The sequence below is a fragment of the Rhinolophus sinicus genome, linkage group LG02, assembly GCF_036562045.2.
Source record: "Rhinolophus sinicus isolate RSC01 linkage group LG02, ASM3656204v1, whole genome shotgun sequence".
Taxonomy (NCBI): Eukaryota; Metazoa; Chordata; class Mammalia; order Chiroptera; family Rhinolophidae; genus Rhinolophus; species Rhinolophus sinicus.
Genome location: NC_133752.1, coordinates 67725911 through 67752910, shown reverse-complemented (window position 1 = coordinate 67752910; position 27000 = coordinate 67725911). Strand labels below are relative to the sequence as shown.

The 27000-nt window shown below is 35.0% G+C and overlaps 1 long non-coding RNA gene across 1 annotated transcript in view; it reads left to right on the top strand.

The window, feature by feature from the left end:
• The window catches only part of LOC141568315 (uncharacterized), a 693059-nt gene extending 679999 nt beyond the window's left edge, over nt 1-13060 (top strand). Inside the window, exon 3 of the long non-coding RNA XR_012491444.1 lies at nt 12958-13060. This is a non-coding gene — a long non-coding RNA (uncharacterized LOC141568315). The remainder of the gene's footprint in view (nt 1-12957) is intronic.
• Nucleotides 13061-27000: the final 13940 nt, after the last annotated feature.

Below are 27000 nucleotides of genomic sequence, written 5' to 3'. Positions count from 1 at the left end.
TTGAGACAGATTAGTAGGAGAGAAACCAAGAGAGACAGATTAGCTGATATTGCAGTAGTGGACATGACAAATGATGATGACCTGAACTGAAGCAGTAACAATGGGATGAAAAGAAGAAAATTGCTCTGCAGTACATATAGATGGTAGAACTAAATGGATTTGATAATTGGGTTTATTTTATATAAAGATATTAGACACTGAGGAACCAAGGACTAGTGGTCACTGTGTCTGTCTTTAGGTCAACATGGTCTACCTGTGAAAGTTTGACAGCTCGTATCAACCACAAACTGTGGACATTCCAATACCATTAGAAACAGTCACCTAGGACTTTTCTGGGTAATTTTTCCATATGCATTTTAAAAAAAATTCTTAGCTTTAATTTAGGACATTCCTTTGGGTTTTGCTCCAGGCTCACCACTCTTTTCCTCTTGACTACCTGGAGACAGGATCACTGATCTCTCCCTAGCTTCTTGGACTCAAACTCTAACATGGATATACCTCATCTACTTGCAGAGCATAATGGCAGTTTTTTACATTGGAATGACTTGATTAATAGAAATCCTTTAATTGATGAAGGAAAATCCAGTTGCACATGTCTAGTTCCAGTTACAAGTTTACCCGATAGCTTAAGAATCAGTACAGGGCAAAATGCAAATATGAATATTCTCAAGTTTATATTTGGCCATTGAAATCATGAGTATGAATATAATGTTAGAAAGAGATGTATAGAATATGAGAAAATCAGGATGAGAACTGGGGAACAAAGTATTTTAGAGCTGAATAAAGAGGTAGGGTAAAATGAAGAAAGAAAAGGGAATTGTCCAGAGAATTAGGAAGAGAACTGTATCCTGAGGTCAAGAGGGAAAAAATATTCTTAAGAAGACAACAGTGACACATACCTCTGAGAGATCAAGCAAGATAATAAATTAAAAATAGATTCTGAAATTAAAAAGTGCTTAGCTATAATATCAAAAATCATTTTACTAAGTAATGAAGGCAGAACACGTATTTGTGGATTAAAAAGGAAAATATAAGTGACATAGTGAAGAAAATCCAGTCTGTTTTTTTTTTTTTTTTCAAGGCCTTGGGTAGTAAAGTGGATTATAGAGCAAGATTATGCTCTGGGAGGAATATATGACTGATAAAATATCTTTAAATGGAAGAGACTGCGCATGTTTAGTATGCTGGGAAGAAAAGTGCTAAATCCAAGTGAAAGGGGTCATCATTAATCAAGCAGGGTCCCAGATGGAGCAGGAGGGGAATGAGTTCATTAACATAGATGAAGTGGTCTGCCTTGGAAGTAAGGTGGGGCATCTTCTTTTGAGACATAAAGGAAAGAAGAAAGGATTGGTGTGAAGAAAAATGTGGGTCAGTAGATAGGTAGATAGAGAGGTGAGCTTGGATGTGAGAGGAGGGAAGTTGATAGAGTTCATGTTTCATAGCCTTTTAGATTCTGAGAGGAGGATGAGGCAAGATAATTTGCTAGGATTGAGAGGAGCAGACTGAGACTGGGTTGTAAAAATATAACAAGGACTTAGAATAATTAAAAGAAGAGCTGCTAAAGAGAATGGCCTAGAGAGCAGTAAAAGGAATTTCAAGCTTTATTGGAATTGTTTAGTTCAGGCCAAGTATGTCCCCCCCACATTCCCACATCATAGTTTGATAGCATAATTGCAGAAAATGACATGTTAGTTGGCTAAGTCGTGGGATGGGAATAAGCACTGAATTCTTTAGAATGACAAAGAAACAGAAGGAAAAAAGATGGAATTAACCTTTATTTAGCCTTTATATCTATATCTACTCATTTAGTCATCAAAATGTTCAGAGGCAATCATTGCCATTTTACTAAAGTGGAAGCTAAAGTTGAGAAATCATAGTGCCTTAGAGAAGGTCCCAGGTTCTAAATGGCAGAAACAGGACTTTCACCTGGGTATGTCATATTTTATATTCAGTCAAATTATGCTAGAGAAGAATTAGGAAGTATCTGTAATCATTAACCAGTGGGTCTAGATGGAGTGAAGAAAGTAGATGAAACACAGACAAGGCTTTTGAAGAAGTATCATAGAGAATGTTCAAGAAAAAGTGTAATCAAACATTGTTGACTCATTGGTGCATTTGGAGCATAGTCATAGGGGATGAAAGAAAAGAGAAGGCTATAGCCAGACGGTGGGAACTGGAAAGTTGAGATTTGAAAGATGAAGAACATCCAAGTGATAGAGGATCCTGATGTGAGGCCCTAAGAGTCCTTCCTTAAAGTAAAAATAAATTATGCTGGATTCCACATGTCAAGGAACATTGATATTGGGACATGGATTAATTAAGTTAACCAGTTAACCATGTGAAAGCTGAAATGGTCCTAATGATGGAAGAGTTTAGGTTGGAAAAGAAGAGGATGAACCTCATAACTGAGGTATCAGAGAGATAAGGGTTAAAATTCTCACTTGGCCACTTTTAGACGTCTTTGTATTGAGAGACAATCTAAGTATTGAGAGACAGGAGCCTAAAGAATAGATGGAGGAGATAGGCTTTATTTTAATCAGCCTTTAAGTTCTACTCCCAGTTAATCTTTCATTAAATTCACAAAATTACACCTTTTTGGAATCTTTTAATAAGTTTGTCTAAACCTGAAAACTTTTTTATTTTCCAGAATTAGTAAGTGATTTTTAAATCTCTCTAGTGCACTTCAGGTAACAATAATTAAAGCAGAATGGTTTACTTCAGGGGGAAATTGGAAAATCTTGCTCTGTTGTCTTGATCTTCCCCATTTATTTTGAAGTAGAGAACAGTGGGATAGATTAATCCTGCTCAATGTATAGTGTTGCATTATTAACCAAAACTTATTTTTTAAGTCTGTTGTAATTATGTCTCAACAAACCATAGATAAATGGTTTTACTATAGGGGATCTGTGAGTCAAATTACTGGGAAGGAGTAAAATCTCTGTGCCTTTAATTACAGCACTTCCCATTATTAGTAGAGAAGATGATTTCTCTAGTGGGTGCCAAGGATATGAAAAGCACTTTTATTCTTTCTGTAACAGAATCAGAAAAGAAAAACACTGAAACTTTTAAATCATGAAAGTTGAGGAGTGGCCCTAAATACAGTTCCATAAACGAGTCTTATGACCACATATCAGTAGTCACCTCCACTGTGCTACTCTTTCAGGACAGGCACACACAACTCTAATGTAGTTGTTTTTTAATCATCATCACTTGTTATTGCCTTCCAGATGTCAGCTTCTGCCAGAACTAATACTACCACTAATAATGTAAAGTAGGATATTACAAATTCATTTGGTAAATGGCATTTATAATGGGAGCTAAGTTTTATCTTTTACAGTCAGAGCACACATTAATTGCATCTTTAGGAAAAGAGGATGCTCTTAATCTCCAAATCTCCAATATATTATTAATTCATATGTATGACCTACAGGTTCACTTTTGTCCTTTGGATTTACTCTTTTTTTTCCTTAGTCTTATTTAATATATTTTCTAAAGGTACTATAGTAGACCATTTATATCACTATTTTTGAAAATACTGCTTCTTTGGATTTTATTTAGACATTTTTGTGTTACTAGTGACTAGAATGGGGGGAAAAAAGCAAGTTGAAGACCATAAGAGTAAATTTAGAATCTTATTTTTTTCTTATACTATTGTAAAAGACAAAGGGAAAAAAAATCAACACTTTGAGTTGATAAGCATATGAAAGAAAATTTCAGTTTCAAACCCACATAACCATTGTGAGGCAGTTCTGAGTATGAAAGGGAACAAGGTCAGTAATTATGCCAGGACAACAGGATTAATCCACAATTGTCCTGAGCAAACTAAACGCAGGTTACCCTGCTCTTATGGCCCTTATACCATTCCATGCTATTTTACGATTTTTTTTAATGAAGCTGCCTCATCTCTTTTGGGTGGATTGAAAGCTGCCTGAACATGGTATTATTTCTCTCTACATGCCATTGTGTTTCCCACAGTGATTGTATGTATGCGTTGTCAATAAGTCTTTTCCGAATAAATGATGAATATTTGAAGTAGGCATCAGCGTCCTCTACCACGATGTGGCCAATATGGCACATAGCCAACTTCCGGTCCCATGAAAGAGCAGTTTCTGATATCCTGCCTCTTTCCTTTGTACAATAGTCCCTTCAAAATTCTTATCGCCCTCCAAAACTCTGTCCTAATAGTTTTCTTAAGCTCATTTAAAAATAATAATTCTGTATTTTTCCTGTAATTAGATGTATGTTCCACTTGGCTTCCAGTTGTCGCGTGTATGAAGTCCCATTCCAATCCACCCAGTTTACACAAACTCATATCCTTGGTAATCTCTGCAAAACATTTTTAGTCTCTTCTCTCAGCTATAACTGATTCAATTCACAGAGCCATTACAAGTGAAAAAATATTTACTTTTCAACTGCATCTAGACATTTCCTAGAATTCTAAAACTTTAGAAGGAAAAAAAAATATTTTTTAAGTATTTTAAGTAATAATATTATAAGTCAACCACCTCACTTTTGGAGGCAAAGATCCTGAAAATTAAAATCACTTGTCCTGGGTCAAGTAGTGGTGGGACAGAGACTAATGTCAATAAATCATATACATTTATAGTTTCAATCTGCATATGTGGAATGTAAAGATTTTCTAATTTGAAAAATAAAAGAATCTTTATGGACAGTGCATCACCTGCACTGATCAAAAGTTTAACTTTCATGGTTTAAACAAATAAAAGCTTATGTTTCTTAGATAAATAAAAGTCTGAAGATAAGTGATACACGGATGGTACAGGAGCTTTAAAGCTAACATTTTAAGCTCCTACTGTCTTTCTGCCCCATCATCCCTAGCCTAGTTTAATTCTCCTGATTTCCTCTTAATTTCAAAACAGCTACCCAATTTATAGATTTCCATCTAATTTTCAGGCAGGAAGAAGGATGAAGGAATACTGCTGAAGGACAATACATATCTAAGGAAGACAAATCATTCCCAGAAGTCTGTAGGAGACTTCTACTTAAATCTCATTGACCACCCGTAGCTGTAAAATGGATGGGAAATTAGGCTATGTTTTTTACACTGACACATTACCACTAAGAACACTCCACAACATTTTCCTAATAAAGGAAAAAGGAGAATTAGGTGTTCAGTAGGCATTTAGCAGTGTCTGTCTGCTACTATTGGCTTAAGTAAGAAGGGAATTTATGAAAGTATTTTAGTATCTTGGGGAAGGTCAGAGAATCAGAGTAAAACCACGGGACCAGGAGTGACACACAAGCAAACCTCAGTGTCATTCTGGGAGAGACACCATTCTTACTACTTGACACAAACATCTCACCATGCAGGGACTTGATAATTATCCACTGTGCACCTGCTTTCCTTAAGGAGCTACACCCAGCATGCCTGACTTGCAACTTATTTTCCTGCAAACATTCTTTTTCATAGTGATTATTCACAAAACTTATATGCTGCTGGTTTAACATAATGTATCCAGTCAAACTTGGTTGATAATCATTCAAGGTGATCTGAAGCTATCTTGATATGTTACCACTTTTGCTGACATTCTTACATCACAAGTCCTTATGTGCTTTTATGTAAGAAAATTAGTGATGTTGATGGAGACTTTATGTTCTACAGCAGGGCATTAATGAAGAGATATCTTAGGACACAGAGACTTTTCTAAAGTCCCTGAAAGAACATTAAGTGGGGAGTTAACCTTGGTCACGTGACTTATCATAGGGAAAGAGCACATGGTTTTGTTTTTTGGAGTCAGAGGTTCAGATTAACATCCAGACACTATAACTACTGTAATGTAAGTTTGGCCAACTGTCTTCAACCAGCATTTTGGAGGTAAAATAGGGGAATGCAAGTCTTCCTCAATGGGTGGTTCTAAAAGTTAGAAAGAAATATGTATGTGATGACACTGTCATAAAATATAAAGGGCTATATGCTCTTTATATGCTAGGTGCAGGAGCTCTGAGCTTTATTTTAAACACTTGCGAGATTCTCCCGGCTGCCTCTGCTGAAATCATTTAACATTTTTGGGTTTCAACTTCATTAGTAACATAGACATAGAATTACTTGTTTTTGTTTGTTTGTTTGTTTGTTTGTTTTAATTACAAGAAGGATGTGATGAGATAGATTTTGAAGAACCAAAAAAAGGAAAACCTACTGGTTTCCTCGGAGCTGCATAGAAAAATGTGTTTACACTGGGAGAGGACCAAAAAGCCAAGAGAACGGAACCAAACATACCTGGTCAAATCATAGAGATCAAGGACACACACTGGAAAAAAAATTAAAGCAAGAGATTGAAAAAGGGAAAGCTCTGTAGACATTTAAAGAGTAAAACCATTGGCTTTAATTTCAGGTCAAAGAAAATGGCAGTCGGGCAGACCGATATTCCCCTCCACTAGATTGCAGTCATGGGTTTTCAAAACCCATTAAAGGAATTTCGTGTGTAACTTTCCTTTGGCTGCATTCAGTTGAAGGTAATAGAGAAAATAGGATATTTTTGCTGCCTCATAGAGTATTCTTTGGATGACTTTTCACATTTCCTCCTTCATTGTCAATATACCTAATTTATAAAATGGAAGTTATATTTAAAGAGAATGTGGTCAATGTAAGGAGAGACGGGATTTGTCATGGTACCATCTTGCCAAACATTTAAACTTCTCTTTTGTTCTGCTCCTTATTCACCACGATTTTAAATGCTCAGTATCATTGGATTCTCCTTCTTTCACCTTAGATCTATTAGATTAAAGTCTAAGCTTTTAGAACTGTAGCATGTCTTGGGGCCTCGAGTGTTTGACCCAACCTAGGCAATCCTTTGTCATATATCATGGCAAGCAACTGATTGGAAAGGGATGGTGTCTATTGATTGAGAGGACTAGTGTCGGAATTTCATTGTGAGCTTCCTGATATTTTTGCAGCTTTACAGACAGAAGTGAGGAATGGCAATAATTGATTTGTTGTATGCTATATTTTGTTGAGTGCCTACAGTGTGAAAACCAATAAATATACTATCTTTTCAAATTTTTATTACACTTCTACAATGTAGATATTCCCCTTTTGTAATGAGGTAGCTGAGACTCAAAGAAAAGTAATTCACCTGAAGTTACACAAAGAGTACAGAGTAGAACTAGGGTTTAAACCCATGTTTGGGTGACTCCAATGTTTTTATAGTGAATGACTGCATTATTCTGTTTATTATGACATTTAGAATATCTTTTCTATCAATCATCAAAATTAAAAAAAAAAATCGCATACTTCCAGGAAGGTGTTTCCAGTTTCCTTGGAGATATAGATCCCTTCTCTACATTTCTGATGCAAATATGCCACCAAACAAACCAAAAATCCCACTAGTATGTAGGCAAATTCAGTTACTGATAGAAATTAGAAAACAGAGTATGTAGACTTATTATAGTTTCAATTAATGGCATTTGATATGTTTGCTATTAAGACGTTAGAAATCTAACCACAATCATTGAAAACAGGCTTATTTTATTTATTTTTTTATTTGTTTTCACAGAAATAAATCTGGTAGGAGGGCAGCATATGGGTACAAGAGAGATTTGGCATTTAGAGAACCCATATAAAAAGAGGATGGTAAAAGTTAAAAAAAATAAAATAAAAGAAAAAAAAAAGAAAAAGGAAGGAGCAGAGAAAACATTTCATAGTATTCTAGTGTCTTTGTTTCATGAAAGAAAGCCCTGTTTATCACACCAGCAACACACTTTTAATTAGGGGTATATTAATCTTCAATATTCAGCAATCTATGAACCATTCCAAACTGCATTTAGTTATAAATAAGCTGAATTTTCTCAGACTTTTAATCCTCTCTACGGACTCACATGATGAAGATTATCCTTAGGGGCTGCTGCTAGTATCTAAGGAAGATTAAAGATTCTACTGCATTTTTAATCCATGATTGTTTATAATTCTGGCTTTTCAAGTATTCTGTGAAGAGCTATGACTGCCTCCTGAGGTACAGAGTCTGGTGGTTTGATTAACTCGTCCCACAAAGTGTATGTAAAAGCAGGAGGTAAATTGCTCCACGCCATGCCCCAGAAGCAGTTTGCATCATATTTGAGGCTACCATACTCCCCCAGTGAATGAGAAGCTCAAAAAGGATTTCTCAGACTTGAGCATTTCAGAAGCTATAGAACAGCAGAAGGCTCGAGTGTCATTAAGAAATGAGACATGTTTAAGTTTCCCCATCCTCCTACTCTGCCCAGCTTAATTGGCATGTCAGTCTATGGATCCATCCTGTGATAAAAGGCCAAATGTCTACTGGTTCTACCAGCCTGACTAGCGAGTTTTAAGGGGCTCTGCCACTGCTTATAGACATGAGACCATTCAGTGAACCTTGCTATTGAAGTTGACAAAGAAGCAGACTGAGTGTAGGAAAGTATTTCCACACACATTATTCTAGTTGTCAGGAATATTATCAAAAGACAATTGGAGATGTGGGACCACTGGCTTATGTAATGCCTTTCTTTTCTTTCCTTTTTTTCCTCTTAAGAATAGAGCCATTAAACGTAACTATAAAATGCAAACTTTCTTGGATAAGGCAAGATTTTAGTTTATGAAGTTGGAAAAAGTTTGAAAAGAAGAAAAATACAGTTCTAAAGAACGAAAGTATAATATCCTGAAAGCAAGCTTTCTTTTCTGTTTGTGTTTTTGTTTGTTTGGCCATGCTAACATTCTCTCACTAACAAGGTATCCTCCCTGTTGCATGGGTTTTGCAATATCTTCTGTTGAACCTGCTATGACCTGGTAAACTGTTTTGACTCATAATGAGTTTCAATGATAGCGTTGGACTATTAACAAAAGAAGTATATTAAGTGGGATGTTAAATAGACCTTTAATCATGGTTGGAGGCACATTTCTTACAAGAAAGTAAGGACAGCAAGCATTTCTGGAAACTTTATGAAAGGCATCAGAAACATCTCTGCATCCAGGGCTATTTGACCAGTTACAGAAAAGGTACTTGGAGCCTGTCCTGAGTTCAAGTGATTGAAGGAAAGGATGAATAAATGCTAGTGAAAGATGCTAGGATTGCATTGCTAGAGATGAAATTATGGTGCCTTTAAATATCTCTGATTCAGTCATCCCTCCTATTTCCAAAAACTCATATTCCTGCTGTATGTGCATCTTCCTTTTGAGAAATGGCTAACTATTATTTATCCAACTAAGTTCATATCTTGATGCCTTTTAAGCTTTATCTTCTATTGCTCCATTTACATTTCTTAACTTCCAGTCAAACCGAGTTATTGATGGCTACCTGAACATGTTTTCTGTTTCTGTCTTTTCTCACGCTGTTCTGTCAGCTACGAGGCCCTTTATTCCACTGTATTGCATCTGTCAGACCCTGGCTACTGTGCTGCCTCTTCTCCGAAGAATATTCTGGTGTTCCTAGCCAAAAGAAAATCTCTCCCTCCTTTGGATTCCTCTTGTGCTTTTTTTTTTTTTTTAAATCTCTGATGGAATTCATATTTGAACTTGTATTATGATTTTCTTCCCTACAGTAGAAAAATCTTGTTGAGCATCCCGTTCTTAATAAGAAGCTATACTTTAATAACCTAGTTGTAATTTCTATTTTGTTAACAGAAAACAATGTAAGAGAAAAGAATGAAGATTTTTCCAAGATGTTATTTTTGTTTAATTTTTATACTATATTTTAAAAAGTTATGTAGTGGCATTCTGAAAGGAGTGTTTGTATAGTGATGATGAACTAAGAAGCAGCTTAAAGGAGGGAGGATGTAGTTAGGAAATTGTGGGTACCTGGCTTAAAATGCCATTAAGTAAGCATTCAGTACAACTTTAGTCATTCTTCATTTTATTCATTTGCAAATTTATTGGAGAAATATAAGCTGTAAGACATTTCTGGACAAGTTACCCAGAAACCATAATATGCAGGGCAACACGATAGAGATATAATACGTTATCTCAGATCCTTACAACCATGCATGATAGATATTATTATTTGTTTACATATGATAGATGAAAATTTATGAAGAGGAGATGACTTGCTAAAGGACACACAGCTAATACATATATCTAACCGTACTAAAGTCTGGCCTTAAAGATACCAGTCTTCAAAACTAACACGAGAAATCTTAGTAAAAGAAAAAGACAAGGTAGCTACTGAAGAAGAGGTGCATTTTTGCTTCACTTATTGATTGATTCATTTATTTGACGAATATTTTTTAGCCCTGTATTAGCCACTGTTCTAGAGGCTGGGGGGTTGCAGTAAACACATTTATTTGGTCACAAAAGAGCTGCTGAATCTCTGCCGTCACATCTATATTCTAGGCAAAAGGAAGGGAAAAGAAAGGAGACATATCCTAGAGTCTTCCTTTTGAAGGAGTTTTACTGGAAGTCATTCTTAAAACTTTTTCTTACAGTTACTGGCCAGTTACTTAATCATATTGCCACCCCTATCTGCAAGACAGTCTGAGGAATGTAGTTTTCAGTTATGCACATTAGTACTACAACAATATGTAGTTAGGGTTATATTAGTGGAGAAAAAATTACAGTGGCTACTTGCTAGCTGACTCTGAGACTCCTCTCCAAAATCATTATACACACAATAACCAGGATGATCTGTCAGGACTGTCTGGCTGTTAACTGATTTAGCCCAGGACCTAAAAAGCATTCCTAGCCCATAGTTGCTGCGACTGTCATTCCTTCTATATTTATTCCTCTTCTATTTCCTCTTTCAGTCCCCCTCAGGTTCATCATTACTTTATACAAGAGCATGAACATTCTCCTTCACTCACAACTCTCATTTTGGCACAAATAAGTTATGAATATTTCAGCATAATCAAGGACAAATAAAGATGCCTGAGTAGGTACACAAGAGACATTAATTACAGGAGAAAAGGAATAAAAGAAAGGAAGGAAGGAAGGAAGGAAGGAAGGAAGGAAGGAAGGAAGGAAGGAAGGAAGAAAGGAAGGAAGGAAGCAAGAAAGAAAGAAAGAAAGAAAGAAAGAAAAAGAACAAAAGCAATACGAAATGATAACATAAAAATGGAAGAGTTTATTTAGGTTAAATTTAAATAATAACCAAAGGATAGGAAATATTTATATTTAATTGCTCAAGACACTAAGAAGAATTCGAGAAGTACTTTTTAGCCAATATAATTAACTCATTTACTCTTTCTTTTCAAAGAAAGTGATAAACAAAAGATTGCCCCATTTCTTGAATAACTCATTATTTTAGGGGAACATTTTTACTTGGAAATGTCAAGAATAAAAAAGAAGTTATCTTCAAAAGTGAATGACATAATAGCAGTATAGGGAAAAAGGAAGTCAGAAGGTATTGAATGTCTTTTGGATGTTTAAGTTAATATCTCTCAGTAGCTGTTTTGAGGAAACAGCCGGAAGCTCACAAGTTTAAAAGTAAAGGTTTAGGAGAAAAAATAGAATCAAATAGATAGAATGTGTTGATTATTACCAACCATCCATAGTTTATATTGTGTATTTTAAAATGGATTTAATTAGTCTGGTAGAGCAGTGTTCCCCAGGCCTTGCTAATTAACTGATGAAGCCCCATCACTCCTAATTTTCTTGAACAGAGTAATTATTACAAAAATGAAACAGTTGCTGCTGAAGGGAAATCCAATGTTTCTTAAAAATAACAACAGTTGGACAATGTAAACAAATGTGTGTAAGTGGCTCACATGGAGGAACTAACTAATCTGATTTGAGTTTGATCAAAGAATATGAAACATCGATAGGAAAAAAATTAATGAAGAATGATGGGAGCCATATTCGTGTGCACATATGCATATATATGAGATATACACATGTAACTATATTCATGCCAACATTTTTATAATCGATTGCTTAATTAATTGTTTAATATCTGCCTTCTGATAAAAAAGGAGACATCACATGGCATCTGAACAGATATAAAAACCCAAATTAATGTAAATTAGAAATAATTATGAAAAAAAGTAAAAGCAAATGTGATTATTAAACAATACTTCATAAACATCTATGTTTTTTTTTTTTAATTAAAGTTTATTGGGGTGTCAATTTTTAGTGAAGTTACACAGATTTCAAGTGTACAAATCTGTAATACAGCATCTATATATTACATTGTGTGTTCACCACCCAGAATCAGTTCTCCTTCCATCACCATATATTTGACCCCCTTTACCCTCATCTACCACCCCCCACCCCCTTACCCTCTGGTAACCTCTGGTAACTAAACTATTGTCTGTGTCTATGAGTTTTTGTTTCTTCATTTGTTTTTCTTGTTCTTTTGTTGTTTTCAGTTTTATATACCACATATCAGTGAAATCATATGGTTCTCTGCTTTTTCTGTCTGAATTATTTCGCTTAGCATTATAATCTCAAGATCCATCCATGTTGTCTCAAACGGTACTATTTCACCTTTTGATAGCTACTGGTGATAAATCTGGTTCTTCTAGCTAACGTAAAGAAGGAGATCAGGTTATCCATATAATTTACTCTGTCCATACATTTGAGAGCAATTCAGAATTTTAGGAAAGACACATCTATAATTAATTCTAAAATCAGATATGACTTTCTTTTGAGTGTTCTCATATCTAAGTTTGTAGTATGCATAACAAACAGAACAACCTATTCATCAACACATTTTTAGAATGTTTCAGAATGAATGCCCAGTATATACCTATGGGATCACATTAAAATACGACTCAGTGTTCTAGAATTGATCAACTTTTCATGTATTTAGCATAAATCGGGGGTATGTTTTAGATTATTTGGATAATGAATGAACTGGACCTACCAAAGACAATCCATCTGGACATATTGGTCTTCTCAGTCTATTTATGTCATGAGAGATAGTTGACAATAGAGAAAGGGTATTGATAAGCTATAAATTGACTATTATTCATTAATAATAAACAGATTAATAGATTTTTGAGTTGGTCAGTTTATTCATAGTCTATTTTTTTTTTTTTTTCTGATTTCTTAAGGGTTCTTATTGAAAGGGAAATAAATGACCTGATGATTAGCCTTTGTGGAGGCAGAGGTGAGGAAAGCACACCTTTACTAGCTACTGAAGACAAGAACCATTCGGTAAGTTATGCACTTTTTACATGTAGAGTAAAAATTCAGTTAATAGTATACTTATTTTCTTATTGTTAATGGATGTTAGCAGTTTTACACAATTGTGCCACAATGAAATGAAACACTCAATTGAAGGCATTTGTCCTCAGGTTTTACTTATTTATTTTTCATGGGGAAAAACACACCACCAAGAAGAGATATGTACAGTAGTCACCCAGATATTTTTCACAGAATGAGTTAACTGGATGTTGAAATGTTAAAAATATATTTCTGATTATGAGTTTAACTTCCTTCATGAATGTTTGTTCTTACAGTGTTTTTTTGTTTATTTGTTTTCCTTTCCTACAATATACAAAGTCATGGAAGGAAATGAAGTATATATAAAATGTCAATGTGGCTAGCTTAATCCCAATTTATTAAAAGCTATAGGTTTGCATATTAGGATTATAACAGAATACTACAAAGTTGTTGAAAGTCTGAAAAATCTGAATGAATGAATTATTTTTTCTTTTGTTAAAAGAAAGGAGTCATGAATGCATTATTGTGTTAGTAAAGCTTCAGAGTGATAACAGAGGCTACTCATACCATGTTTCCCTGAAAATAAGACTTAGCTGGACAATCAGCTCTAAAGCATATTTTGGAGCAAAAATTAATATAAGACTTGGTCTTACATTATATTATATGACATTACATTATTATATTATATTATATTATATTTATTATATTATATTATATTAGACCTGGTCTTATATTATAGTAAAATAAAGCCAGGTCTTATATTAATTTTTGCTCCAAAAGACTCATTACAGCTGATTGTCTGGCTAGGTCTTATTTTTGGGGAAACATGGGTAGATATAACATTCTAACACTCCAAATACTCTTCTGCTATTATCCTCAGCTACCTTGCTTCACTGTCTTAGTAATATGGGGACAAGAAACAAATTACTGAGTTAAGGAAGATAGCCCAGATATCAAACAATTAAAATCAGAAACATTTATTAAGTTATTTCAAATAAATTTTGTGAATAAACAAAATCCTCACTATGCATCTATTACTCAATACTTACACTGATCATTCAGTCTGGATTAGTAATGCTAAGGGTATGCTAGGAGGAGCCCATATAGAACATAAACTTTGCACAGAACAAGGTATCACTTGAGCTTCATCCAAACAAGAGATAACTGAGAAAAGAAAACAGCAAAGGTGAGTGTGGAAGAAATAAAACATTAGATATCCTTTTCACTCCTTTATTACTCTGAGAAAATATATAATTTTATGTTTTATAAAGATTTATCCTAGTTGCAATGACAGAAGTGTAACTCATGTGATTGAGGATAATTTTGGCATTGATGTAATAGGAAAGTCCAGGGATAGAATTAAGTTCAATATTTCCGGATCCAGAAGCTCAAATACCAAGAACCTGTTCCCCTCTCTATCTTGTTTTCCTTGGCTTGGATCTTTCTCATGCAAACTCTTCCTACACAGTTCTGAATGTGGTCCTAAGCAGATTCTGGATTCTAGTTAACCAGCTTGGCAATTCCAGTCTTTAAAAAACAGCATAATCCATCTTTAGTCATGGTGGCCAAAACCTGAAAACAACCGAAGTGTCCTTCGATAGATGATTGGATTAAGAAGATGTGGAATATATACACAATGGAATACTACTCTGCCATAATAAAGGATGAAATAATTCCATTTGTGACACAATGGATGGATCCTGAGATTATAATGTTAAGCAAAATAAGTCAGACACAAAAAGTCAAGAACCATATGGCTTTACTCACATGTGGGACATCAAACTGAAAGCAACAAACGAAAAGGCAAACAAGCAAGCAAAAACTCAAAGATGCAGACATCAGTTTAGTGGTTACCAGAGAATGGGGGGGTAGAAGATGATAAAGGGGGCCAAGTATATGGTGATGGAAGGAGAATTGATTTTGAGTGGTGAACACACAATGCAATACGAGGTCTGACAAGTAAGTTCATGAATTCATCCTAGAAAAAGTGCTCCATACCTCATTGCTGAATATCACTATGGTCACCTTCGAAGTACTCCCCTTGGGAAGCTAAGTACTGAGGCCAGCACCTAGTCCACCCCTCAAAGCAATTTTGGAACTCTTTTTCTGGAATGGCCTTCAGAGCTGCCATCGTATTACTCTTGATGTCCTGAATGTCATCAAAATGCTTCCTTTTAATATTTGCTTTATCTTTGGGTAAATAAAGAAGTCATTGGGGGCCAGATCAGATGAGTAGGGAGAATGTTCCAGTACAGTTATTTATTTAATGGCTAAAACCTCCCTCACAGACAATGCCGTGTGAGCTGGTGCATTGTCATGATGCAAGACTTTTTGTTGGTGAAAAGTTCAGGTCATCTAACTTTTCCATGCAGCCTTTTCAGCACTTCCAAATAGTTAACTTGGTTAACTGTCCAGTAGTACAAATTCATAATGAATAATCCCTCTGATATCAAAAAAGGTTAGCAACATCGTTGCAACAAGTTCATGAACTTAATTGTCAAACTTCATATGTAGATGATGTATTATAGAATTGTACACTTGAAACCTATGTAACTATATTAACCAGTGTCACCCCAATAAATTTAATAAAACAGAACAAAACAACACAACCCAGTGTCAACTCCATAACCAAGCCTCATAGAGAACTAGAGCAATGGTTCCTTGTTTTCCAGGATTCAGCAGCTAGTCTAGTGCTTGATAATAGACCTAGTCCACGTAACCCTCAACCTTGGCTCTACATTGGAAATAACCTAAGGAGCATTTTTACAAACACTGAGACCCCATATCCTCAGATATTCTAAGGTGGGCTTCAGGTCAGGTATTGGAATTTTGAAAAGCTTCCTGAATGATTCTGATGTGCAGCCAATTTTGAGAATCACTGCTTTCTCAGTTCCATTACCTCATAATCACCACAGAAGCGAGGGCTGTTGTTACCTGCATGCATATCTCTGCTACGATTGTGACTCAGCTCTTTGCTATTAGTTTTCCCTGCTGTTTTTGCTTTTGTCAGCCTCTCTCAAGGCTTTAAATTCAAAGCTCTGAAAATAGTTCAATACAGAATAGCCCTTTAGACAAATGCATCATATGTAGCCTCCTCAAAGTTTGCTCTGGTCTCGCAGGTCTGGCCTATGGCTGGTTGTCCTTTGGATAGGGCACTGGACTCATGGTCCAACCATGTGTAGACAAGGTAGTAGTGGTGTCGGATACAGTCTCAAATGTTAACTCCTAGCAAATCCAGTTTCCTCTTTTGATTGATTTTTTTTCAACAAAGTTCATTGTGTTGTAACTATTTATCAGTGTCTTTTTTCCCTCCAAGTAGATTGTAACGTTCTTGATATCAGGGATGCGTTTCCTTACCAATTTATGTGCCCCATATACCACCCCCTCAACACGAACACACCCATGCAACTCACACCCAGTTATCTATTCTCAGTAAAATGTGCTCTTATAAATAGATGTCAATGTGATGCAGCAACAAACTCTTTTCACCATGACTGTGGACACTGATGAAAAATAAGTGTAATAAAGCTTTACTTGTAAAACTTACATTAATAAATCATTTTAAACCTATTAGAGGTAAGCAAAAGATGTCAACCATGTAATTATCACTACCTTCAATATGCAAGTTTCTTCACCTGGGAGCTCTTAGAAAGGTCAGTTCTTAGTCTCCATCCCAGACCTACTGCATATGAATGTGCATTTAATGAAATTCTCAGGTATTCATATATACATTAAAGTCTGAGAAGCACTGATTGAATTCTCAATCCTATCATGTGGGTTAGAGCTACAAAATACAAATGTATTCATAGGCACATGAATTTCACATATAGATTTTTAATGACCTGTTCTAATGCGTGCTGTTTTTTCGGAATTGGAGAAGTTTTAGTTTTTTTTTCCTTCACTGTGGTAAAATCAATAAAAATAAAATAATACTGAGTTTTAACAAATGCAGTAAATTCAATGTCTATCCAACATCTTCATTTATGGAGCTTTCACAGGTCTTTTTTCATCTACCGCTATACCTTGGGGAGACACAATATATTGCTGGAGGCTGCAATGAGTTATGGAATTGACTCTCCCACAACAGGGCATCTCGTGACATCTCTCATCTGGCCCTCCAGTTTGATTTCATCCTATGGAATTTGGGAAGCTGATAGCGTGTTGGTATTGCTTGCATTATGTGTATAAGTAATAAACTGTCACAATCAATTAAGACCTGTTGTGGCCTAACGGACCTAATCTATGGCACAATGGCAAGAACAACCTAGCAGCTGCCACTTACATGCTGCTGAACTGCTGCACACGCCACCTTAGTGAAATTTACGTATTTTACAGTTGAGTTACAAAATGTTGCTAGATGTGTTTTTCTGCCTCTATTATCTCTGTAGAATAGGAAATAAGGCATCATTACCCAGGGATTTTATATACAATCATAAAAATTCTGAATCTCTTTCTTACTGAGCAATTCAAAGATTAATTTCAACTTAAGACCAAACTAACTTTTCAGTAGAAGTGGTAAAAAGTTGGTCACACATCATCCCGTGTGTGTTTTTACCTGACACTATTCATAGTAAAGCCAAAAAAGTGCATTGTAAGAATTTCCTCCTCATTTCCTTTTTCTCTGTGCTTTTTTCTTAGGGGTGTTTCCTCTTCTCTTTTTCAAAATCAGCTCTACAGTATTAAGACACACAAGACTAACATAGCTTATACGTATACCTACCCCAACGATATGTGTAATTTAATGAGACAACAGTCTAAAGCAAGAAAAATATAGCACCCTTGGAAAAATGTTACATTAAAAATAAGTGAAAATTTGAACAGACATTTCTAACATAGCTATTTTTATCTTACATATTAGCTTCCTCTACTTTTCCACCTGCCAACATACATTTATATGGTTATAATCAATGTACATACCATTTTCATTCTACTTTTAACTCCTGACATTTCTTATTTCTGTATTATCCTCATAATGATGACTAAACCTAGATATTTTTTTGTATGGGCATATCTCTCATTTTTGTATATTTTGTTACCTTTTTGTAACAATCTAATATGTAACAATATAATTAATACATTTTTGTTTGACTACCTTTTTTTTCTTCCTTTTTGTGGCATTATTTCTTTGGGACTAGTTCACATGGAAAATGAATTGTTAGCTCTGGATGTAAGTCCTGGTTCCCTCACATAGAGTATGCATAATTCTGCAAAACCTCGTGTCATCTGTAAAATGAGGGTAATATGAAGGCGCTAACTTCATTGGGCTTATATGGAATTTATATCAGGTATTATACAAATCTCATAGTGCCCCATGATAGAAAATGCTGAATAACAATTACATCTAGCATTGTTATTTTTAGTCCAATGTACTCATATTTTAAAATACCCATTTATTAATTTAAAATTCCACCTAGTGCTTATTATTTCACTTTAACCACACCAGCTCTGGGATTAATCATTTTAAAACATAGCCACGTACACAAGGGAGTTTTGCTAGTTTAGCGCTTATAAAATGGTACCTTATTTTGTTCTAATGACACTTCCTTTAGCAAATGAGAATTATTTTTTTTCTGGATGCATATTTACTATTACATATTTTTCTGTGAATTACCATTTGTTTATTTTTATTTCTTTAGGTATCGATATTTTCTTAAAATTTTGAAAATTCTGTACCATGTTTGATGGTCCCATTAATTAATTTTATTATTTTCTCATAGCACATTTATTCTTTTTATGTTTCAATTAGGCAGGCATTCACTCTAATATTTGTTTCCTCTCTATCTTTCTACAAATTGTTGAATATGAAAAATAAAGGCTTAATTATTATCCTATGATTTTTTTCATTTCAAAGGACATAAACCAAATAATTCTTGCTGTTTTTATGTACTTAAAGGGCTGACTTGTCAAGAAGAGACTATATATTCTTTCTCCAAAGAATAAAAAAAGACTAATGAGCATCAACTTTGAAGGGACACATTCCATCTCAATATTTTTTCTTTTTAATTTTTGTTTTAATGTCAGAGCTAGCCAAAGAAGGAATTAGAATTGCTTGTCAAATACATAAACACTCAATCTCTAGCAGAAAGCACTTAATGCTTGACAAACCACATGTGGTTCAGTTTATTTTAAGAAAAGGCTGGTGAGACAATGAACTATCTTTCTTTCTCATTGATAGCAGGAACCGGAAATAACATCTCTTAAGGTAATGAACATACTAGGGAGATTTTGCTAAGATGTATTTTAAAGTTGTAAAATCTTACCTATATAGAAACTTTAATGTGCAACCAAAAATAGAGGATTCCATTTTAAAGTGTGCTAGTGAAGAACTTACAGGTGAGAGAGAACCAGGAAAATACTGCTGAATAAAACCTGGAGAAAGCTCATTGAATAGGAGAGTCTGACATATTAGGCAGATCCTTTCAGTGAAGGTTTGATTCCCTAAACTTCAGAGAGCTACTTTACCCAATGCTGTTCCCCTTCCCACTGAAGTTCATATCAGTGCCCAAACTTTCAGGGATTATGAAGACCTAGCTATCTTAGCCCAACTAAGGACAACTTTGAAGGGCATTCTAGCTCCATAACTCCCTGTGAGGTGTTCTATGCTTGTTAGACCTGCTTCACAATTGTCTTAGTCAGATTGGGCTGTCATAGTGAAATACCATAGACTATTTGGCTTAAATATAAGACATTTATTTCTCACAGTTCTGGAGGCTAGGGAGTTCAAAATCAGTATTCTGGGAAATTCAATTCCTGCTAAGAACTCTTGCTGTCTTGTAGATGGGCTGCCTTCTCAATGTGTCCTCATATGGTAGAGAGAGAGGGAGTTCTATTCTCTCTTCTTCAAAAACACTAATTCAATCATGTGGACTCTGCCCTTGTGACCTCTTCTCAAAGGCCTCACCTCCAAATATCATCACATTGGTGGTTTGAGTTTCAATATATGGATTTGGGGAGAATAAAAAAGCTTAGTCCATAACAACAGCTCCACCTTTCTCCCTGTCCTATTATGTTTTTTTCTTCTTCTTCTCTTCTTTATCCTTTAACACTATAGACATGGAAATCCTTCTCAGAGTCAGAGACTATATTTCAGAGAACAATCAGCAATAGAAGTGATTATTGTTTTTGTAGAAAACACTGTAAACAAAAAAAGCCAACTTCAGACAATACTGTAGAGAAATATCAACTTAAAGCTCTTTTCTATTTTAAGGTGCTATATAGTATCCATGATGTTTTTGATGACAAGGCAAGTTTGTAAACTTAATATATATTATAACAATTAAAATGTTCATCTAGTATAGTCACACTTTACAAATTTATTCTACTTTTTCCCCATTCCAGTTATTTTTGATAATGGCACAACATTTAATGGATATTTTATTATAATTCAGTTCTATATTATTCTCTTAGCTCTATCATTTGTTACTGAAATTTAAGCTAATCTTAGTAACAACATTTCTGATCTATAAAAGGGGAGCAGAATGAACTTCCTGTCTTTTTTGTGTCATTTCTGGATTTGTGAAACTGCGTCATAAATCTTAAAACCCACTCAAGTATATGGAAAAATATATGAACACTGATGCAAAAATTCTCAACAAAATACTAGCAAATTGAATTAAACAGCATATTAAAGAGATTATGTACCCTGACCAATTGGGATTCATTCCTGGAATGCAAGGCTGTTTCAACATACAAACGCTAATCAGTGTAATATACCACATTGACAGAATGAAGTGGGGGTGGGGGGGGATCGTTTTGATTGATGTGGAAAAATCATCTGGCAAAATTGAATATCCTTTCATAAGTAAAACACGAAACAAACTAGGAGTAGAAGAAAGCTACCTCAACATAACAGAGGTCATATATGAAAAACCCATGGATAACATTATACTCAAGAGCAAAAGAATGAAAGGTTTTTCTCTAAGATCAAGAAGAAGACACAGATACTCACTTTTGCTACTTCTATTCAAAAATAGTACTGGAAGTTCTAGACAGAGCAGTTAGGCAAGAAGAATAAATAACAGCTATTGAAATTGGAAAGCAAGAAGTAAAATGATCTCTCTTTGCAGATGAGTTGATCTTAAATGTAAACAAACAAACAAGCAAACAAAAAGCCCTAAAACTTTCACACACAAAAATGTAGAACTAACAAATTCAGCAAAGTTATAGGATATAAAATCAGCATATAAAAATCAGTTGTGTTTCTACAGAGTAATTAACAACCCAAAATGAAAATTTAGAAAATGGAAATTCGTGTTCACTGATTAGAAGACTTATTATTAAGACATCAGTACTACCCAAAGTGATATACAAATTCAGTTCAACCCCTATCAAAATCCCAATGACTTTTTTTTGTAGGAATAGAGAAATCCATTCTAAATTTTATAAGACATCTCAAGGGAGTCCAAATAGCCAAAACAACTTTGAAAAAGAAGAACAAAGTTCTTCCTGATTTCAAATCTTACTACAAAACTACAGTAATCAAAACAATGTGGTACTAGCATAAAGGCAGACATATAGACCAGTGCAATAGAATAGAAAGCCTGGACATAAAATTTGAATATACAGTCAAATTACTTTTGACAAAGGTGCCAAGATCATTCAATGGGGAAATGATAGTCTTTCAACATGTGGTGTTGAGGAAAACTGGATATCCACATGCAAAACAAACAAACAAACAAAACTCAGAAGGATCCTTATCTTATACCATGTACAAAAATTAACTCAAAATGAACAAAATACCTAAATATAAGAGCTATAAAACTATTAGAAGAAAGCATAGAGGGAAATTATTTCTTAAATATGACACCAAAACCCCAAGCATCAAAGGAAAATATAGATAGGTTGAACTTCATTAAAATTAAAAACTTTTGTGCATCAAAGTGTCTTATCAACAGAATGAAAGACCATAGAACATGTAAAAATGTTTTCAAATTATATATCTGATAAGGGATTAATATCCAAACTATATCAAGAACTACAACCGTATAACAACAACAAGCAACCCCTTCAAAATCCCATTTAGAAATGGGCAAAGGACTTGAATAGACATTTCTCCAAAGAAGATATACACATGGCCAGTAAGCACATAAAAGTTGCTCTGTATCACTAGTCGTTAGGAAAATGCAAGTCAAAATGACAATGAATTACTACTTCACACCCATCAGGAGGGCTCTTATAAAAAACAGAAAAACAAAATAACAAATGTTGGTGAGAGTATGGAGAGATTGAAACCCTTGCGTATTGTGGGTAGGAATATAAATGGTGCAGTCACTGGGGGAAATGATATGGTCATTTCTCAAAAAATTAAACATAGAATTCCCCTATGATCCAGAAATTCCAATTCTGGGTATATAGCCCAAAGAATTGAAAGCAGGACCTCAAACAGGTATTTGTACACCAACGTTCATAGTAACCTTATTCATAATAGCCAAAAGGTAGAAGCAATCCAATGTCCATTGGTGGGTAAATGGATAAACAAAATGTGGTATATACATACAATGGAATATTATTCAGTCTTTAAAAAGGACATATTGATACTTGCTACAACAAGGATGAATGTTGAAGACATTATACTAAGTGAAATAGGCCAGTTACAAAAGGACACATGTGATTGCACTTATATGAGGTATCCAAGTAGACAAATTCACATAGGCAAAAAGTAGTATGTAGGTTGTCCACGGGGGGGGGAGGGGGGGGGAGTTAATGTTTAATGGCATTTCAGCTGGGGAAGATGAAAACGTTCTGGAGATGGATGGCAGTGGTGATTGTGCAGCAAGCAGAATGTACTTAATGCAGCTGAACTGTACACTTAAAATTGATTAGCATGGTAAAATTTATGTTATCTATTTTAACACAAATTTTAAAATGCAGTTCTATAAATATATACATTTCTAGAACCCAACCGATCTCTATTAAATCAGACTGTCTAGGGTTAGTCCCCATAATCAATTTTTAATAAAAGGGCCATGGGTGATTCTTGTGCAATCACAATTGGAAACATCTACTAGGGAATACTTAGCAGAATTCCTCAGCCTCTGTTGTGCCTTACAGCCATTCTTCCAAATAGCAATATATCTGGAATACATTTTAAAAATTCCTAAAAGTGGAGTTAGCTGGACTTCTCAAGTCATGCTTTATTATAGTCTTTGTTATATCTTGATTCATAATTTAGTATAACATTAACTGTATTGAGAGAACAATTTAATTACTTGATGGATCTCATTTTAATATCTTATCATGTATAGTATTGGCTGCCTGCGGTTAGCTCTAAAGGACACTTTATTATATCATTTTTATGGCCTGGGTAAAGGTGACAAAGGGATTATCAAAAAGTACATTTATTCACATATATCTATAATAAATTTATGGTGAAATATAGTTTTAAGATAATAAAAACATTATAGTTTGACAAAAATTACAAAAAACTAGACTGGAATTTAGGAATCTTGAGTGCATCACCCTTATTTCTACCACTATAAGGCGCACGACCTTTGGTAAACCACTCACTGACGTGGTACTCTGCTCGTGTATTCATAAAGGACGGTTTGGTGTTTCTTCTTCCATGGCTCCTTTATCTCACATTCCATTCCCTTCCACTTAATTCCCTTCCAGTTAATTTTACCACAACTGTGATTACCTCTCAGTTTCACTGCAAGTTTCTCCCACTGAACTTTGTGGAACCTCTGTGAGCAAACTCTGCAACCCCAGCATTCCCATACTACTTCCATTAACCTTTGTTGAAATCCCTTTTTTTGGCAAGTGATAGCATCTCCTCATGAACTCTTTATTAAGGATTGCTCCTCCTCTCGCTCGCGCCTGTTCACTGTGATTCACATGGTAAGAGCTCAGTGTGTTTATGGGATTGCTCAGGCAGTCACCACAGGCAGGTGGCGGGGGGCCAATCACCTGAAGATGACGCGTTCTGCAGGTTGTTGGCTTCCAAAGGAACGGAAAGTATGTGTTCTAATTTGAATTACTTTCAATATCAAAAAGTATGGGAGTTTTCAATTAAAAAGAAGAATTTCCAGCTTTTTTTTTTTTTTAAATTGGCACATTAGTAAAAGAACACCTGAATTCCTGTGTGGCAACAGTTACTTGTGACTCGTAGCAGCTGTCCTCTGCTAATGAAGCTTTACCTTTATTCACTTTACTGAAGTCTGCACCATTTTCCATTCCTTCTCTGTGAACAGTCAGTTCCTATTTACCACCTTATATTTTGTTCTTCTTCATTTATGTACATTTATGTTCAGGCCCTGTAGGCATTTGAGTTTCAAACTTTGACCCAAATCCTGTTACTTAGTGCCACCATTACTCCATGAAATTGTCATTTGTACTATCCAAGTCACAGCCTCATTACTGCAGTCTTATCTACTAATATAAAAAAAAAAAATGTGTGTGTGTATATATATATATATATATATATATATATATATATATATATATACACACAAGTATATATATATTGACATTTTCTATATGTATTCCTGTTTTCTAAGCTAGTGTATTGTAGACTGTGTTATGCAGATAATTTTTCTTTTAGATATTAATAGCTGTTCCTCTAAAGCAGAGGAACATAAATATATTTGGAAAATACGAGGCTCAGCAAAATTGAATGGTCTTTGAATACGGGGCTTTAATATGCTACTCTGCACTGTGGATCTCCCAGAAATAGAAGCAGTCTGCAGCATTCCCTAACTAGTTAAACCATAAAATAACTCTGGTATCATTCCTTATGGATTCTTATCAATTGGAAAGGTGTTGCATTCATGTCATCCAATTCCTTATTTTACAGATGAGAAGCTGGAGGTCTGAAAACGATAATGGATGTCTTGCCATGTTTATATTTGTGGTGGTATTAACTTTATTTTTCATGACTGTCCAACCTCATGCTCTTCAACTACTGCAAGGTCACTGTCCTTCATCTCCCCTTTTTTCAACTTATCAACCTTGTTATAAAGTGAAACTTTACCTCGATTGCTACCCTGCTTGGAAAGGAAACCATTTCAGTAATACTCTACTTAACTAATCTGAAGAGTAGTTTTCAACGAGGGGGGTCTAGAGAAGGAGGGGAACCAACACAATCTAAGTCACTTGGGAAGTCTAGGGACTTTATAAAATACACATACTCCCTTTCCCCAAATCTTCTCAAAGACATACTGGTTCCTGAAGTTTCTAATTGTCTCTTGAGGGGTGCATGGTCATAAATGTTTTTGCTCAATGTTTATTGTTTATAGACATGAGTATTTTCTCTAAAGAAGAATTTACTAGAAATAGCCAATTCCACTTGATTTTGCTATTAGTTTAGTCAAATGTTTCTTCCTAATAAAAAACATAGTGTAACAGACAGCAGATGGATGGACTGCAGGACTAGACAGACATTCAGAAGAATCAGCATTCTAACCTAGCTTGATTTGTGTGTGACATTAGGATTTATACTAAGTTTCTATGCTGAATTATTTCTCTTCGGAAATGGGTGTTATGATTTCACAATTGCGTTTTAAGAATTATATTAGAAAATATATGTAAAATGTTGACTATGGGATAGTTTCTTTCTAAATGCTCTTCCCTTTATCCTGCCAATTACAATGATTAATGAAATAAGTCACTGTTAGTTTCTTTATGGGAGGAAGAGGTTGAGGATTAGGGCAGTTTTTTTTCCTGAGAAAATATTACAATTCTCTGGAATGAGGTGTTATTTGCCAGTAAATGATGACTTGTTGCTTTAACAGTTCAGTAGGGGAGAGGAGGTCTTGCTTCCTCTCAGCCATCCATATCAATCCCCATGCCTGCGTGACAGAATGCTGTAGTACATAAATACTGCAGGATGGGTGTTGCTCTATCATTTACTCCTTCTGAAGAGAAACACTGATCAAATCCAGCATATCTGTACTAGTGATTTATTATTCCATTTTATCTTCTTACAAGAGGATTGATGATTGAGGTAAAAGTCCATTCAACTATTGGAGAAATAAACATATATGCTACTTGGTTATTTTCTTATACTAAAAGAATTTTAAGTATTTAATGTTGCATTGGGTTTAAGATAACTTTGAGAAAGACATTCCAAATTTTCCCAAGAGTTTCAACTGGGGTGATCTTTCTATTGAGGTGTTTGTTTGTTTGTTTTTGTAATTAAGGCATATTAGTCTGAGTTCTAAAATTCACTGTTGATGTTTAAGGCTCATAAATAAGTCATGTTAGTAGAAGTACTTTTAGGCATAAACACTGGAACTCTGATTCTAAAAAGAAAGAATTATTCCCACATGAGGAAATAGAAGGAGCACTAGTGAAACCTCATTTCACCTTTGACTTGAGAAAGGACTTTGGGGGAACCAAAATCTACCATGAAAGAGTGAGGCAGACACCTTCCATTCTTTAGGTTTTACCTTTGTTGCAGCAGTCAGTGGGTCTATAATTCATCTTGTTACTTTAGACATGGCCTAACGCATCTGGGGATGGGACACTAAATATTGGCCAAAGCCGCCCTGCCCTTCTTATTGCTGCTTCTACGTCTCCTCCTTGGTCTCAGAGTTATCTGTGTGCTTCATTTCCTCCCAAATCTATCAACCACTTTCTGCTTTCTCCTCTTTCCTTGTCTATTCTAAACTTAATGATTAATCTCTTAAACTACACTGTCACCAACATATTCGGTTCTCTTGTCCCCCTAGCTTTCCTTCTGACCTTGTCAGAAAAATCTTATTTCTTGGACAGTGCTGTAATTCTTTTTTGTTTCTGCACCTGAATTTTTATCAGCTATTGGAAGAAAAAAAAAATCTCACCATTTTGAATTCTGTTGCCACTAAGTATTCATGTCCTTCAGCTTTCGCCGGACCCAAGAACTGATCATCTGTTACTTTACATGGACTGGTCAAGCTTTTTTTTCCATTTTTCTTAACAACCTTCCCCTCACTCTTCAGTCATGCTTCATGAGA